Raw genomic sequence first — 18,024 nt, forward strand, 5'->3', positions numbered from 1 at the left:
GATTCTGTTTGCTGTTATTATGCCGCATTCATTTTCGAGAGTTTATATCATCAATCTCAAAACCCCCTGTTGGTTGTCGAGATTAGACCAATTCCTAGGAAACAGATGTCGAAATTTATACCAATGGAATCTGTGTGTGGGAGAAATAAGGTTGGAAGGCATGCATTTCCCAACTCCCGTTTCCCTGTATGTTATAAACTGTACATATGTTGTGACATTCATGCACCATGTAACATTTTTCTTTTCAGCCATGCATTAATAAGAGCTAATTTCCGGTATGGACGTTTGACCTTGATTTTGAGAATGGACCTCAAATTCATTTTGAATAAAATAATGCAACCACTTATAGTAAATTTATACCTAAAAGAAAAGGGAGCTATAAGGGGGTTACGATTCCTTTGTATTTTCACATTTCTTGCATTATCTGAAAATAAGTGAGAGATTATAAAATTTGTAATAAAACAAAATGAAATCCTGCTTGGGACCATATGTTCCAAGGCAAAAAGTAAGGATACAAAAACAAAAAAATGATAATAAAAAGTGTTCCGCTTGGAAATTCTTTCACTCCAAGGCAAAAGTTAGGAACTTGAGAGAAAATAGCCGACCGTAAACTCCAAAAGGGACGATCGACGACAGATAATGCCAGAAATGTTTGAATACAAAATAAGTTATTGCCATGTTATTCACACCGAATTTTGGGTCCAGTCGTTGAAATCGAGATCTTATTTCCATACCGGTCGTTAGCACATTAGAACTGCATTTCTCATTCTACGTGTTGTTATTTCTCAAGCATACATACAGGACCTACTTTAACTCAGGTATTTCTATCTATCAGCCAGAATTGATCCTTCCCGGGGAATCACCTTGAGAGCTTGGCATCGACACCCTGGTCAACGTTTGGTTAGATTATCCCTAATCCCCGAGCCTGCTCCATTTAGTCCTATGATTCATTCAAGTTCATCAAATTCAGTTTCTGATTCAGATTTGGCTGAGATGGCTGATAACATTGTGAACAAGATGGGTTTCTCTCCAGCCCAGATAAGGACCATTTCTGAAATAATAGCTACCGCCCTTACTCAAGATAGAGCCCAGAATCAGGTTCCACCCACTTCAAGTAATCAGCCTATAGTGGATGAAAGAGAGTCTCCGGAACCCACCTCGGGTCATCAAGCATCTACTGGTAATGCTGTTCCAGTTGAGAACGATCTGAGTAAGCAATTTGCTGAACTGAAAGATAAGTTTGAGGCCGACCTGAAAGATAAGTTTGAGAAAATGGTTATTGCGAAAGAGAAAGACCCTGTTACTAATTTCCATGTAACAGAATATGTTCTGAGTCCCACAAATTCTACATCCTTTAAGACTTTCAAGCACACTTTGTTTGAAGGAGACAATGATCCAAGATCCCACTTGTCTGAGTTCATTCGTGTTGCTCAAATGAACCAGTATAATGAAGAGGACGTGCTGCGGGCATTCCCTGAGACACTGCATAAGAGCTACCGAAGATGGTATGATAATCTGGAGATGGAAATACAAAGAAACTGGGTCAAACTTCAGACTGCTTTCCTTAAGCATTTCAAGACAGATGAGAGCGATGAGTTCGGCCTTCGAGATTTGGAGAGCTTGAGGCAGGAAAAAGATGAAAGTTTCTCGGATTATTACAGGAGGTGGAGAACAAAACTGTTCATGGTCCAGACAAGGCCGAAGGACCAAGAATTAATCAGAATTTTCAGTAGAAGCCTCTTACCTTTCTTTAAGGAGAGAATGCTAGCCCAACCTCTCACTGATTTTGCTCTAGTCCAAAAAGTTGGGTTGAACATAGAAGAGTTGTATAAGGAGGAGAAGAAGAAGAGTCGAGGGTTTGGCAATTATCGGACCTCCTACGCTGATAGAAATGCTGGAAGTAGTGCCCCGAACCAGTCAGGAAGTAGTAATATGGTGGGACCTGTCAATGAGAAAGCAAGAAGGCAGTTCACCGATCTAGGCAGACCTTTGAGTACGGTCATGAGGTCTTGTATCAAAAATGGCGTGCTGTCCAAATTGCCAGTTAATCCAGCTAAACCTATTCGGGGTAGGTTTATGGATCAGAACTGCGACTACCACCAGTGTAAGGGGCATTCTACTGATGATTGTTTCAAGTTAAGGCACGACATTCAAGATCTGATAGACAGTGGAAAGATTACCAAACCTTCCGAGAAAAACAAGCCAAGCACAAAGAACAATCCATTGCCCCAATACCAGTACAATTATGCACCCCACAAGTCTCAGTCAGGTGGATCGGTTAACGCAATTGGGAGTGGTCTGCCGAAAGAACTGGTATTGGCAGAAGCTGAGTGGGAAGAAAGCATGTGTGCCATGCTGAACATATGGGACGATTGTAGCAGTGATGAAGAAGAAGAGAAGATGCCGGTGAAGATTGAGATTGAGAAAAGCATCACGGTTAAGGTGGGTGAAGTACCAGAAAGTGAAGAGGAGCAGATTCAGCTCGCGATCCAGAAAATTTTGGCTGATCAGGAAGATCAATGGTACTATAGTAGTGAGGAGGATGTGAATGAAGTGGGCATCCAGAGCTTAACCTGAAGTGGGTGTGTGTATAATCCCGATAGCGGTGCTCAGTCTAAAGGGAAAGGAGTTGCCACTAAAGGAATGAGAAAGAAGACAACAGACAAGGGTGAAGAACAGCCCAAAGAAAAGAAGAAAGAAGATAAAGTGGGAAAAGTGCAAAAGAAGACTATTGAAGTGGGTGAGAGCAGCCAAAACAGGACACCTAGCGGTATAATGGCAAATTCAGTATTGAGCCGGCTGCAGAGGACAAAGGCTGATATTTCATTGTGGGATTTACTAATAGCCTCCAAGGAGCATAGAGAATCTTTATTAGAGGCTATGACATTTGTTAGAGTGCCTGCCAGAATCCAGAGTGTGGACATGATCAATGTATTGCAGCGCAGGATTGGTGAGATCACCTTCTTCGATTTTGACCTTCCTCCGGAAGGAAGAAACCACTTCAAGCCTCTATACATTCAGATTGCTATCAATGGGCGTGGAACTCGCAATGTGATGGTGGACAACGGGTCAGCCTTGTGTGTATGCCCACTAAAGATGTGTCCAAATTCAAGATTGAGGAGTGAGAACTTGAACCGTCCACAATGGTGGTCAAAGCATATGATAATACCATGCACAATGCCAAAGGAACTTTTAGGGCAAAGATCTGGACAGGGACTATAGAGAGTTGGGTGGATGTAGTCGTCCTGGATATTCTGGCCAACTATGCGCTACTGTTGGGGAGACCATGGCTCCATCCTTTAGGTGCAATCCCTTCCACATTGCACAGGAAAGTTAAAGTCCCTTGGGGCACTGATGTAGTCACCATCAATGCTCAAGAAGATTTGAATATGGCGGCTGTAGAAGGTTTGGAGGCGGTAGTGCCTTTATTTGGTTTTCAGGTGGCTGTGATTGATGTGCCAATTAATGAGAGCAAAAGTGCAGTCAACAGAATGAGCCCTTTTTTATAGAAAAATGATGAAAAGGATGCAATGGCAATATGGCAAAGGGCTAGGCCGGGATTTACAAGGAAGATTTGAACCTCTATTGTCAGCATATGGACAACAAGACCGACGTGGGTTGGGGTATTCAGAGAGCAAAAAGAAGGATAAATACGAGATTCAGTCTCCGGTTAGAGAGCCAGGCTTGAATCAGATTTTCTTTGTCCCAGAGGCTTCAGGGGAATTTCAGAGTAGAGGAAAGACCTATCCTGGTCTGGAGATCTTCATGACAGACTTTGATGAGCAGTTGATCAAGTCTCCTGAACCTTCCTTCGAGCAGTTGGTTGAAGGCACACAGTTTATGGTGGGGATGGTTCAAACAAGCAATGCCACTCAATGGTCACAGAAGATATCTGAGTTTGAAGATTTCCTGGGGATTGGGGATGAAGCTTCCAGAATGGTGCAGGAGCAGAAAGCTAAGGCAAGGATCCTCCAGTCAGTACTAGCAGCTGAAGATGCTGAAGAAGCAGAAGGGAAGGTGATGAAGATGGCAGAGCATGAAGAGGGGAAAGCAAAAGCTACCCCGGAAGCAAAGGAAGCTCCATATGCAGATGAAGTAATTCAAGCAATAAAAGACAGTTGTGATGAATGTATTGAGCAGACTGTTAGTCCTATCTTTTGTTTTTCTGATTATTGTTTTAAGAACAATATGGATGGTCTCCCTTTATTATTTCAATCAATGGAAGTAAATTTTGACTATTTGTTTTCTTGTTTTCCTGATTGTCATGTTCATGGCATTGATTATACCACGCGCATATTTGACATAAATGCATTGCATCATTTTGCATTTAACTTAAGCACCACCGAAGATCCTAAAATAATCGAAATCGGATCAAACTTCAAACCTGAACTTAGACAGGATCTTCAAGAATGTCTTAAAAGAAATTCAGAGGCATTTGCCTAGAGCTATGCTGACATGCCAGGAATCGACAGATCAATAGCAGAACACTTCATTCCTACTGATCCAAGTGTTAAGCCGGTGAAGCAGAAGAGAAGGCGGGTCAGACCAGAATGGCAGGATAAGATCAAGGCTGAGGTCTAGAAGCAGTTGGATGCATGATTTCTAGAGGTCGTGCATTATCCTGAGTGGCTGGCAAACATAGTCCCTGTACTGAAGAAGGATGGGAGGATAAGAGTTTGTGTTGACTATAGGGACCTAAACAAAGCCTCGCCCAAAGATGACTTTCCACTTCCGCACATAGATGTTTTGATTGACAGTGCTACCGGGATGGGGTGTTATTCTATCATGGACGGATTCTCCGGATATAACCAAATCTTGATGGCCTTAGTTGACAAGCACAAGACTGCTTTCACCACAGATTTTGGGACTTTCTGCTATAGAGTGATGCCATTTGGACTGAAGAACGCCGGGGCGACATATCAGAGAATGGCTACAACATTATTTCATGATATGATCCATGAAGGATTGCAGGTATATGTGGATGATATGGTGATCATGATGAGAACACAGGAAGAGCACACAGAGATGCTAGAAAAGTTCTTTGCACGGGTTAAGCAGTACAATTTAAGACTCAATCCCAAAAAATGTGTATTCGGAGTAACAAAAGGGAAGTTGTTAGGCTTTGTGGTATGACCTAACGGGATTGAGGTTGACCCCGACAAAATAAAAGCCATTTAGGATATGGAACCGCTAAGAATCGAACGTCAGGTCAGAAGCTTCTTGGGAAAAATCCAGTATATCAGCAGGTTTATTTCTAGGCTATCCATCACTTGCGCTCTGATTTTCAAGTTACTTAAGAAGAGCCAACCAGTTAAATGGAATGAGGACTGCCAGAAAGCCTTTGATCACATAAAGAAGTATTTGATGAATCCACCAGTGCTGAGTTCGCCTAGATCAGGAGAACCTCTGATCCTGTATTTGTCTATAGAGGATGCAGAAGTGGGGGCAATGTTGGCACAGCCGGACGCTGCTGGAGTAGAAAAGGCCATCTACTACATCAGCACGAAACTATTGTCCATCGAGGAGAAGTACAATTTGGTGGAGAAAACGTGTATGGCAGTAGTATGGTCGATAAAGAAACTGAGGCCTTATTTTGATTCTTTCAGGGTCACTTTCGTTTCCAAAATTGATCCCATGAAGTATCTGCAGAGAACGCCTACTCTAGAAGGACGGCTATCCAAATGGCTAATTCAGATGTCTAGTGTGGATGCAGAGTTTGTCACGAAGAAAACAGTCAAAGGACGAGTTGTGGCAGAGTCCCTGGCAGAGAATCCCGTTGTAGATGACGAATCATGGGAATTGGAGTTTCCAGATGAACACTTGCTGTGTGTTGAAGCAGGGGCTTGGAAATTGTACTTTGATGGATCAGCCAACAGAAATGGAGTCGGAGCTGGTATTATGATGCAAGCACCTAATGGCGAGGTCACGACAATGTGCAAAAGATTATTGTTTCCGGTCACCAACAATATGACTGAATATGAAGCATGCATCATGGGAATGGAAGCTCTTCTTACATCAGGCGCTAAGGAAGTCGAAGTGATAGGAGATTCACTATTGGTCATCGAGCATGCTAACGAGAGATGGAAAGTGGAAGAAGAAAGGTTGAAGCCCTATGTTGAGTACTTGTTGAAGAAGGCATCACTCTTCGATAAGATCACCTTTACTCACATAGGAAGAATCCATAACAGAATTCCGGATGCCTTGGCAAACTTAGCATCAGCTTGGCAAGATTTGAGTAAAGTTCCAAAGAAGCCATTTGTGAACCCCTCCCCAAAATATCAAGCATACGAATGCATGTGACTAAGGGTAGAAATGCACGTGAATGTATGAGTCGCCACCTTGTTTAATTATTTTAGGGTAAAATAGGAAAAACCCTAAGTGACTCCAATTTTAATTAACCTAATTACTAGATTAATTAACCCAAAGTTTAAGGCATGGTCTACGAACCCGAGGTGGATCCCGAGACTATGTCATGCTGATAAACTAACTAATGAATGAATGCTTTGCAAGGAAGATGAAGTAATTGGACCTAATGAAAAATGTTTATGTGATTTCGACTTGCCGCTCGGGGTTAAATCCCAAACGTGCCTACGTACTTCCGTTTGAATGGAAGATCAAAGTCAACGTAGTTCGATAGGCCTTTTTGAAAGGGCTTTGAATGGGTATGCTTTATGCATGAGTGTGTGTATACTTCGTGCATTTTGTTTAGGCATTTTGCCAAAGATTGATTGATTTGATTTAGGCATTTGTTGCCAAAAGTGTTGATTTAAGGCTTTCAGCCAAAAAGATTGATTTAGGCAATTTGTTTGCCAAAAGTTGATGTGATTTAGGCAATTGTCGCCAAAATTGGTTATTTGAAGGCTTTTTAGCCAAAATTTCGATTTAAGCGATTTGTCGGTAAAAAAGGATTAATCTACTTATAGGCAATCTGTTTGCCAAAAGTGATTAATTGATTTGCAATGTAGGCAATTTATTGCCAGAGAAAAACGTGTTTTATTAAGGCCTTTTTGCCATAATTATTGATTAATTGGACTTAAGCCGAATTGTTCGAAATAAAGGCGATTATACCATAGCTATTAATTAACTAGGTTTTAGCCAATATTTTCGAATTTAGGTTTTTAATACCACGATTATTAATTAACTAGGCATTTAAGCTTAATCATATTTAATTGAGGTAGTTTTTTTGCCTAATGATGACGTGAATGCATTTACGCAGTTGTAGAATTTAGGAGTAGAAGAGAAGCATGCATGAAGTGCTAAAAATAAATAGGCAGAGTTTAGTTTAGGTACCTGATTTAATCGACGGCCACTTCTTAACTCCAGGTTAAGCTCCTCGTTAAGGGAATATTAATTAATTCAAATTTAGTGACCAATTAACAAAGTAAGAAAGCAATAAAGCTAAATTAAAATGCAGAAAAGCAGTAAAGAATCGCAAGGAGCGTAGGGGAGAAGGAGCGTCCGTCAACACAGACTAAGTGCCTCAAACTGAGTGCCGGGGACGGTATTTATAGGCAAAATCGGACTGTTTCGGCGGCTGGTCCGCTGAGTCCGGCGGCCGTGGTGGAGCCGCCGGACCACGGCGGCGGCCTGAGCCGCCATAGCCGGCGGCCTGAGTCGCCGGGTCCGGCGACCCGAGCCACCGGGGCTGGCGGGTTTGCTACTTTCTAGTTCCGAAGGCTTTTTCGGGAGTTCCGGACCTCCAAAAAATATTCCGAGACCAGTTTCGTGATCCTCGTAATTTTCCGGACGTTTCAAGTACCATATTGGCATACTTTCGGTGAACTTTCCGAATGGCCTCCGGCCCGGCCAGACTGTTTGCAGTCCGGGAAAACTGGCTCTTTGAGCCTCAAAATTTGGGTATTCACAGTTGCACCCCACCGGCAACCATAAAAAAAGATTTATGGGAGTCGGTGGTTGTCTGAAACACAAATTTTGAAGGTGAAAATCGGACGCGTCCAGAAGACCCGCCTTTTAGCTATTTGCTTATAAATAGCTTGAAATTCTAACTTTTCATTCATTCTTAACTTTCAAACTCAAAGATTTCTCTCAAATCCTCTCAACTTTCTCCATGACTTCTCCGAGCCACAGCAGCGACGAGGATTTTCTGGCGTCTTTGGGGGTTTCCCTTGAGGATGCCAATGTTACGGCGGATACTGACACTCACGCTTCCGTAACCGGCATCTATGCCCGGGTAAGCTCCCTTTCACCTTTGCTTGCTTTAATTATTTCTTGGGCCTTAGGGGCCAAAATGTAGATCTTTGGGCTTTTGTGGCCAAGCTGTGGATTTTTGGGCCTTAGGGGCCGAAAATGTGAATCTTTGGGCCTCTGTGGCCAAACTGTGGATTTTTGGGCCTTAGGGGCCAAAATGTGAATCTTTAGGCCTCTGTGGCCAACTGTGAATTTTTGGGCCTCTGCGGCCAAAATGTGAATTTTGGGGCCTTAGAGGCCAAAATGTGAATTTTTTGGGCCTCTGCGGCCAAAATGTGAATTTTTCTGTACTTACTGTTTTATTAGTATGCATGTTGGGGTAGAACTAAGATATTATCCTTAGTAAGGAACCGAGGAATAACTCTTAGATTGCTTTACCTTTTAGGACTCTCGTATTAAATTGGATGTGGGTGAGAGTTCTGTGGCTGAAATTCTGATCGAGATATTCGATCACCATAACCCAATTGGAGCGATTATCAGTCCGTCTTATCTGGGCTACCTGAGGCATCTTGACATGGGTCGGAGCAGCCACAAGGATTTACTGGGCGCTTTGGCCGAGAGATGGTGGGACACCACCAATACTTTCCACTTTTCTTGGGGCAAGTTGACAATGACCCCTACGGACTTTTCTATGATCTCTGCGATCCCTTTCGACATTCGGCCGATCGAGCTATATGATGACTGGAGGACAGAGATCTCCTCTGACCGGATAGTGGAGCTGATCGAGATAGACCTGCCTCGGGTTGTCGAGCCAGGCTCCGTTACTCCTGCTTTGAGCATTTCCAGACGCTGGTTATCTCTCCAGGCCCCTGACATCTATGCTAGATACAAGCGGCGAGAGCTGACGGCTACTCAGGTGGCCAGATTCACTTTGTTACTGCTGTTTGCTTCGACCTTCTGGTCCAACAGGAAAGAGAAGTTTAATCCTTCTATCTTGAAGAGTTTGGAAAATCTAGCCCATTTGGAGGAGTACGACTGGGCCGGTGCTATTCTCAGCCGCATGTACGACGACATGTGTGATCTGAGTCGAGGCCACTGCAAACTCAGCGGGACCTACTACTTCTGGGAGGTAATGTAAAGAACATTCTTCCTTTCCGTGTTTTTCTATTCGTCTTGATTTTTCTTTTTCCCTGATTCTTTTTCTATTTCGCATACTAGGGCATTTGAGTACTTTCCTTACACTCGCCCAGAGCTACTTCATACTGATCTTGGATTAGGGCTGGTGCCTTCGGCATGGAGATGGTACCGAACAAACCTTCATACTGTTCGGCGCAAGAAATCGCTGAAGGAGCTGAGAACCTTTTTTGATACTTGCACTCTGGAGCAGGTGTGTGCTTAGTGATTCTTAGATATGTTAAATAAAAAGGATTTATTAACATATTTGCATCTTTTATAGGCCGAAATAGGGCCGTTGACTGCCTGTCTACAGAGCTGGATTCAGGCTGATCCCAATTTCCAGTGGTCAGATGCCTTGTCTCGGAGGAGGGTGGTCCTGTCGCACCCCGTCCTGCGGCGATATTATTTGGGCGAGAGAGTGGATATTCAGATAAGAGGCTACCGTTCTGTCCCTTATTCCCCTCCCGAGGACATGCGAGCGGGTAAGCAGATGATAATTACCGCTGCTCATACTGAGGGTATTCCACATGTGGAGTTCATCATGGGAGGAGATTACGATGAGTTCTGCAGGATCTCTTTGATGCAGCCCATTGGATCTCGGTTAGATGATTTTCAGAGGGCAGTTCCTTCCCAGCCGCTTGGCACCCGTTCCTCTCGGGCTTCGGGTCCCTCGACTAGGACTCCAAGGAGGAGGCCTATGACTGATCCCACTTCTTCCACTCCGGTTGAGGGTCCGTCTCGGGCTGGTCCTAGCCGCTTGGCTGGTCCTTCCAGGGCTCCCCGGGCTATTTCGGAGGCTACCGAAACGCTTCACCCGGACCTGGCCAATCTACGCCTTCCGTACAGCATTCCCTACTATCTTCCCGACGGCCCTCCATCTTTTCGAGAGGTCTCCATGGAGAGTGTGGATCACCTGTCTCTTCCTTCCGAGGACATTACTAAGGTAAAAACTGAAAAAATCTCTCACAAAAAAAATTCATAAGAGATTTGGTATTGACTTGTATTTTCCTTTGCATGATTTCCAGGTTCCTGTCGGGTTGGTCAATCAGATGATGGAGCTGGTTCTCGGGATGCAGCAAGAACTAACTGCGGCCTGGACTCACATAGCTTTTGATGATCAGAGGAGGAGGAGGCCCCGTCGCTGATAGTTGCTAGATTTTCCCTGTTTTTCTCTCTTTTTGTATTTCTGTACTGAACTTTGCCTGTACCTGCACTTGGTTAGTACTGAAAATTTCATATGTATGCATGATTATCAAATTTGAAAGAAAATAGGATTTCCTTTCAGCCCATTTTATGGAAAAAATATATATTTTTTTCTTTTTTTTTGTACTGAAAATAAAAAAACTCCTCTTTTTTTTTTTTTATGGTACTGGAAATTTTTTTTTTTTTTTTTGGAAAAAAAAACATGAATCCCTTTTTTAACCACAGCATGCACAGCTGGACTAGGAGTCTCTCCAAAGTCGAAAAGATCAACTTGGGGAGGTACGGTCTTTCTCCTATCATTACTCTTAGGGTGGTAGTAGTCGATTGGGATTTTTTACGGGCCTGTCTTAGAGTTTGGGACCTGGAGGCCCACGTTTTCTGGTTTGGGGCCATGATGGAAGAGATGTGCCCTCTTTTTGAGGAGTTTTGTGCTATTATAGGGTGCGACTCCAATGCCCCTTTAGTCAAGCATGAGGTAAAAATTGGGTATGTTCGGTCGTTCGAAAACCTATTTCAGTTCAGTCGACCACAGGCTAGGGCTATGATTGTTGATGACCAGAAAGCAATTCTGCTGCCCCTGATTGATCAATTTTCAGAGGCTCGCTCAGACGACCCAGATCGGATGAGGCTGAGAATGCGGGCCCTGGTTTTTTGTTTATTGGCTGGCTTCTTGTTTAACCAGGACCCAGGCTTTGGGGATTTGTGCCTCTGCCCCATGGTTCGGCAAATGGAGGATATGGGTTGTATTGGCGGCATTGTGCTGGCAGAGACCATTAGGAGCCTTGACAGAGCTGCTTTAGGCTTCGATGACTGGACAGTCTCTCCAATTATTCTCTAGGTATTTCCCCTTTCCTTTTCCTTATTCTTTTCTTCTTTTAGTTCATTCCTTTGTAATAGAAAGGATCCATTACTCAGGTTTGGTTGAAGGACCACCTCCAAGTGGTTGCTGCTCCTACTTTCTTGCCCTACAATCCCACTCAGTATCGTATGCGGAGGATCCTGATCACCCATCTGTCTACTGATGCATGGACTTCATGGTTGATTGAGTTGGGTCCCAATGAGGTACTGTGGTTCATTCCCTGGTATGACATCACCCGCTTTATCCAGGTTAGCTTCCGCCATACTCGGGTTTACCTTCTAGGCCTTACACACTGTACTTGGTACTGCGCTTCACGCGTTTTGAGGCAGATGGGGATAGATCAGACTGTTCCGATTATGGATGACATTTCAGCTGATTCAGCCATTACCCCGGGTGTTACCCGAGCCGTCCTTAAGGCTTGGGTTAGAGATCATCATATGATTAGGCCTTTACCTAATCCTGCCAGTGTTCAGACTTCTCCTGAGTATCGAGCCTGGTTCATTGCCACTGTCTGGCCGATTGAGAGACCAAGGAGGACCGCACTGCTGAGTGCACTTGAAGGTTGGGTTCAGGCTGACGCTGACCATGAGGTTGAGACTGATGAGGAGATTGTGTTGGCTCCCCGGACAGGCGAGGCTGGAGAGAGTTCAGTAGCTAGAGATGACTCAGAGGATGTTGCCCCACAGAGGAGATGGGACACCTAGACTCCTATAGGCTTTTGGCTTTTTTGTTGTTTTTGACTTTGAATTTTTGGCTTTTAGATTTTTTCTTTGGATGCATGTTTTTTTTTTGGACTCAGACTTTTATGGACTTTTTAGCTTTCTACTTGGCTTTATTGCTTTAATTGGGATGTCATTTGACTTTTGTGCTTTCCAAGCATTTTCCAATTTTATTTATTCAAGCTCTAATTTTTGCCTAAGCCGCCCTTTTGGGTTTTCGACTTAGCGGGCCCCGACTTTTGCCTAAGCCGCCCTTTCGGGTTTTCGACTTAGCGGGTTTTTCTCTTTTTTTTCACTTTTTTCTCTTTTCTTTCCTCTTTTTTTTTTTTATTTGGCAAAGAAGAAATGAATTATGAAATGATTTTTTATTAATGTTTAGACCGCGCCCAAAGAGGGCTGCCTACATACCTCCGATATACAATTTCTTTTTCCCGAGGAGAATCCGGTCTAATGTAGCTCTTTTTACATTATGCAATGCTTATTATACAAAATATCTTTTCAACTGATCTAAATTACATAGATTCGTGAACTCCAAGCCATCTAAATCAGTTAAAATGACGGCTCCGCCAGACAATATCTTCTTCAACACATAGGGTCCAGCCCAATGAGGACGAAACTTCCCACGTGGGTCTATGATTGGCTGTCTAATCTCTTTCAAAACCAAACAACCTTCTTCCAGCTTTCGGTCTTTGACCTTCTTATTAAAGTGTCGTGCCATTCTTCTCTGGTAAACTTGAGTTTGGTGAATTGCCCGCAATCGCTTTTCGTCCATACCCAAGAGTTGTAAGTGATAATTCTCAACCCAATCTGCTTCGCTGATCTGGCTTTCCTGGATAACCCTTGCCGACCGAACTTCCAGCTCAATAGCCAACACTGCTTCCATACCATATACTAAGGAATATGGGGTTGCCCTAGTAGGCGTTTTGATTGAAGTCCTGTATCCCCATAAGGCATTTGGCAACTGTTCATGCCAAGCTTTGTGCTTTTTAACCGTCTTCTGCAAAATGACTTTTATAGCCTTGTTTGCAGCCTCTACAGCCCCATTTGTTTGTGGACGATAGGGTGAGGACTTATGATGTTGAATCTTCTTTTGCTTCAGCAGGTCAGAAAATTCACTTTGAAAATGAGACCCGTTATCAGTAATGATCTCGAATGGCATTTCGTACTGACAAAGGATGTTAGTACGAACGAACTGTGTTGCCTTCTTGGCATTCAAGACCGAATAAGAGGCTGCCTCAATCCACTTAGTGAAATAATCAACAGCAACCAGGATGAATTGATGGCCATTGGAAGCCTTCGGGTGGATCTTTCTGATCACGTTTATGCCCCAAGTTGCGAAAGGCCAGGGCGAAGTAATGGGATTCAAGTTCACCGGAGGCCGTTTTTGCAGCTTAGCAAAAATTTGACATTCGTGGCACTTCTGCGCGTGCCTCATGCAATCTGCATTCATAGTTGACCAGTAATAACCCAGGTTCATAATTTTCCGAGCCAAGGCTATCCCGTGCATATGTGGACCGGACTCCCCATTATGTAAGGAATCCATGATGGTTTGAGCTTCCCCCCCATCAACGCACCTTAGGTGCAGGCCATTCCAACTTCTCTTATATAGAACTCCCCCAGTAAGGAAATATCCAGATGCTAACTGTCTCAATGTCCGTTGATCAGTCTTGGTGGATCCCTCCGGATAGACTTCATTCTGAAGATAATTCCGTATATCCCAATACCAGGGCTTGTCATCTACCAAATTCATGATGTGTGCTGGCTGTTTCTGTAGCTGAATTGTCAAAGGTCGAATGACTTGGTCTCCCCTTACATTAACCATGGAGGCCAAAGTAGCCAGAGCATCAGCAAACTGATTTTTGGCTCGCGCCAAGTAGTGGAAGGATAAATCCTCAAATTGCTGAGCCAATTCATCCAAGCGTTGTAGGTAAGGAACCAAACGCTCTTCCTTAATTTTCCATTTCCTTAGAGCTTGAGAGACTATCAGATTGGAATCTCCGAAAACCCTAAGGACTTTTATCTCTTTTTCCAGGGCTGCTTCTAACCCCTTTATGCAAGCTTCATACTCAGCTTCGTTGTTGGTGCAGTCGAAATCTAATTTGACTGCGATTGGGATGTATTCTCCACAAGGAGTTTTGAATACGACTCCAACCCCATTTCCATGGTAGTTTGATGCTCCATCAAAGTACATTTCCCAGACTTCACTTTCCAAGCTTAACAAATCTTCATCAGGAAATTCTACCTCCGGCATTTGGTCTTCGACTGGTAATTCTGCTAATTGATCAGCCAAGGCTCCGCCTTTCACTGCCTTTCGTTGCACAAATTTTAAATCATAGGCCGCGAGCACTGACACCCACTTAGCCATCTTACAGTCAAGAACCGGCCTCTCCATAAGGAATTTCAAGGGGTTCGATTCAGAAATAACGTATGTAGTGTAAGACGAGAGGTAGTGCTGCAGCTTTGTACAGGCCCAGACTAGAGCCAGGCACAACTTCTCTATCTTATTGTATTTTAGCTCATATTCTAGCATCCTTTTGCTGAGGTAATACACGGCATTTTCTATCCTTGTATCTTCTGCTTGTTGAGCTGGCATTGCACTCATCGCTTCTTCTATCACTGATAGGTACAATAGCAAAGGCTTTCCTAGCCTTGGTGGCTGTAAAACCTGACAGCATTTTTTCGCAAGTGTACGAAATCGCAACAAGTAATATAGAGTAAGAGAGTAGCGTATCCACAGGGATTGTTTATCAATTACCAAAATTATGTTAACCTATTATTATTTAGACGATGATAAGAGAGATTCGCTGTAAAGTAAATAAAATTTAAAGTAAAAACAGAAGAGATCAAACACAAAATTCAGGTGAAAAGAAATCAGAGGATTAAGCTACTAGGGAATTTGATTTCACTTAATTCTATCCAGCTTATCTTATTAGTTCATTAATCAACTTTAATTGTTCAAGTAGGAGAAACAACCCTAAAGTTACTAACAAGCTCTCTCGATTTATTGTTAGCTATTCTAATCCAGTTTAATTACCTATCTTTAATAGTGAAATTAAACATAAATCAGATCATTAGGTTTTATGGTTGTTTTGTGAGTTCACAACTTAATAATTTATTAACTTATGAAAACCCCCCTTGAGTCAAACCATATAGCTTCCGCATCAAGTTATTATTCTCAAGTAAATTATTATCTTTTTCATATCAATAACCCTTCTCCCGAATGTGATTATTGAAATAATTCAATCCAGGGGAAATTTTCTGCCTGGAAGCCTTAAGCACAATAATAAGTTATAACAAGAATAAAGAAAAATAAATCTAATATTATAAACTAGAATCGAATTAAATTACATCAAATCCCTAGTATAAGAGTTTAGCTAGACATAGTAATTAAACTAAACTCAATCATACTTGGATCATGCATCATGTTTAAAGACAATAATAAAGAAAGAAACAAGATGAAGAGTTTAGAATAAAAACTGTATCACAACTATGTTGATGGCTTCCTTGAATCTTGGCACAATTATTTGATGCTTGAAATCTTTGAGAGGGAGAATTATGTAAAGAAATTGCATAAAAAATGAGATCCTTGTTATGAGAAGTTCCTCTCTTTATATAGAGTTCCTGAAGGCAAGTCTGACTCCTTTTAGGAAAATAGAATCCTTATTTAGTGCAAAATCCTTTATAGAAGATCATGACTGTTTAGGCTCTTGATTTCTTCTTGATTAGGACTCCTTTTTCTCCAAGAATAGGTCCAGGTCTTGTTTAGTGTGTTTAGGAAACTCCCTAAAGTCGGCCCATGTGAGAAAAAGCTTGATTTGCGTATTAAATTCACGCTTGTTCCGCCTGCGCAGCACGGGCGTGCTTCATGGCACGGGCTGGGTGTGCTTTAGTCTGGAAGTCTGGCTAGTGAAGCACGGGGCGTGCTAGGCAGCACGGTCTAGTGAAGCATTGAGACACGGGCGTGCTACAAAGCACAGGCAGGGCGTGCTTTTCTCTGGAAGTCTGCCTAGAGTTGCCATGGGCGTGCTATGCTTAACACGCCCTGGTACCATTGTAGCACGGCCGTGCCTTTTGACACACCCTGGCCATGCTCTCTTCTGTCTCTCCTTTGGTTTCCTTGGCTTCTAACACGGTTGTGCCTTTTAGCACGGCCTGGGCGTGCTAGAAGCTAAGTGCCTTGTATTATAAAGTCCTTCTCTGCGCCAAATTCCTACAATTTTCTCTTAGACCAAGCGGATTAAAGATTAAGGAAGCTTTTGAACACAATTATACTAAAAGTGATTTAAAATCAAATTAAAGTAATAAAAACTTACTAAAATTCTAATAAAAACTATATTAAAAACACTATAAAATTAACACTTATCAAAATTCCCCAAACTTAAACCATTGCTTGTCCTCAAGCAACAAAACTAAGAAAAATAATTTGATGACACTAGTTTAACATGGTTGGAGATGATTTCAATAATCTATCAAGATATCATGATTAGTAAACAAGTGAATAAACTCAATCGTTCTCCATGCTATTCATACTTAAGCTTGACTTTTATTTTTTGAATAAAGCATATTCATTGAGTAAAATATAAGTTCAAAGAGATTGTCAACACTAATATTTATTCAATTTATGATAAATAGGACATGAATTATCTAAAGAATTTTCAACCTTTTAAAAATAAGACAATTGATAGTGCAACAGTGGCATTCCCATATGTAGAATTAGTCATCCTTTCTCCACGATTTAAATGCATACGATTAAAAGATCAAAAGGTCTTTATTTTGGGTTGTAATGGGGCTTTCTTGGTGCAAATTTTGCTTAATCAAAAGAAGGGATAAGAGGGTAGTCAAAGAGTACAAAAGAATGTATAATATTCAAGATTCTATTTCAATTAAACTTTTACTAGTTCTAGGGAGCGTCTGTTTTGAAACTTTCTTACTAGCTAGAGGCATTTTGTGCAAGGTCTTTTCTTAATATTTTGGCACTTTTCTTCCTTGCTTTTTCCATTCTTCTTGCATTCTTTTGATTGCTTTTCATGTGCCTCTTTCTTGATTCTTTCTTCTTTTCTTTATTTGCTAGTATTAATTGATGAATTCTCCCTCTTTTGTTGCTATATTCTAATTGAAAGTCGAATCTTTTAATCATACAATCCTTTGTACTTAGGGTAGGAGATTGGAATTTGGCTTTAATGGCTCGGTTTATTGAGGGTGAAGAAGAAAATTTTACGGTCTAAGGCTTCAAAGTTGGTTTCAAAGGTGATATATTTTTATTTAGGTGGTCTAGGCTACATATAAGGGTCAACAAAAATTGCCTAAATCATCTCTTTCAAAATGTAAACATTTAAATTTTTCGCCTCGAAGGGAGTTCTAATTTTTGTTCTAGGAATGCTAAGGTTTAAAATGCTTTAGAGTAAAACACACCTATATATCATAACTTTCATAAAAATCAGTGTTTAAAAATCTAGAAACAAATAATTTAGATCAATGAACATGATTGAGTCAAAATTTCAAATTCAGAGCTTAAATATGCTAGAATTGAGAATCAACTATATTTAACACTTATTACTAGACATGAGAACCTTCAAGCTTACTTGTAATCTTTCCAAACATGTTAAGCAAAAACAAAAATAAAATTTTTAGCTAAAATTCCCTTCCCCCAATTCAATCAATCACATTGTCCCCAATGTGTATAAATTCCCCAAACTTAGTGCATTACTAGAAGGAAAGCAGTAAGAGAGAAAAAGAAACCTTACCAATATTGTATTGAACAATACAATAGAACGGGTGTGGAATGTGTCTTAGCTAAAAGAGCAACTAAACATTAAGAACAAAAACTACTAAAAAGTTATAAAAATTCAAATAACAAACAAACTAAAATGAAAGCAACCAAGACAATGTATTAGAAAAAAAATAAACATAAATAAAACA

The sequence above is a fragment of the Jatropha curcas genome, chromosome 8 (genome assembly GCF_041381405.1).
Source record: "Jatropha curcas cultivar XTBG-Jc1 chromosome 8, XTBG_Jcur_1.0, whole genome shotgun sequence".
Classification (NCBI taxonomy): Eukaryota; Viridiplantae; Streptophyta; class Magnoliopsida; order Malpighiales; family Euphorbiaceae; genus Jatropha; species Jatropha curcas.